Raw genomic sequence first — 674 nt, 5'->3', positions numbered from 1 at the left:
GACTGCATTGCCCAGTGTGTGCATTGAGGAGCACATGTTCGTATTTACTGGGGAGCAAGTTTGCACTCATGAATGTGGCAAAACATTCAAATCCGTAAGTGGGTGAACATTAAAGTCCTAGATGCTGCAAATCTCTATATCTGGATACGGAATGACTGAAAAAAGTTATGTCTCCAGTGTCAAAATGTGTGTAATGCACTAGTAATTCATTTCCTTTATTGACCAGTGAGGTAGCCATGTATGGAGGTGCTGTAGAGTGAAAATCAAGTTTCAAATGGCAGTGATCCATGTGCCTGGATAGCTCAGTCGGTAGAGCATCAGACTTTTAATCTGAGGGTCCAGGGTTCAAGTCCCTGTTCAGGCGTACCTTTGCTTCTTTTACAAAAAATTAAGCAGGAAATATGAATTGCTCATTCTAATATGTGCTATTTCTGATGGCATCGCAACCTTGGGCAATATGACTCTAAGGTAGTGGAGTCCAGAGTTCTTGGATGCTTTGCCAACATATGAAGCCTGACTGTGCTTCTAAATAGCATGAAATAGCAATCTTTGTACAAAGTTTTAATATTGGGGAGACAGATTGGTCGAAAAAAAGCAGACAGGCGCTGCTGAGATTCGAACTCAGGATCTCCTGTTTACTAGACAGGCGCTTTAACCAACTAAGCCACAGCACC

The 674-nt window shown here is 42.1% G+C and overlaps 1 non-coding gene across 1 annotated transcript; it reads right to left on the bottom strand.

Moving 5' to 3' along the window:
* Positions 1 to 600: 600 nt before the first annotated feature.
* Positions 601 to 674, bottom strand: TRNAT-AGU (transfer RNA threonine (anticodon AGU)). The gene has a single exon. It is a non-coding gene; the product is annotated as a tRNA-Thr (tRNA).

The sequence above is a fragment of the Ambystoma mexicanum genome, unplaced genomic scaffold (genome assembly GCF_040938575.1).
Source record: "Ambystoma mexicanum isolate Mex_15411 unplaced genomic scaffold, UKY_AmexF1_1 Mex_scaf1, whole genome shotgun sequence".
Classification (NCBI taxonomy): domain Eukaryota; kingdom Metazoa; phylum Chordata; class Amphibia; order Caudata; family Ambystomatidae; genus Ambystoma; species Ambystoma mexicanum.
This window is presented reverse-complemented; position numbering and strand designations above follow the sequence as displayed.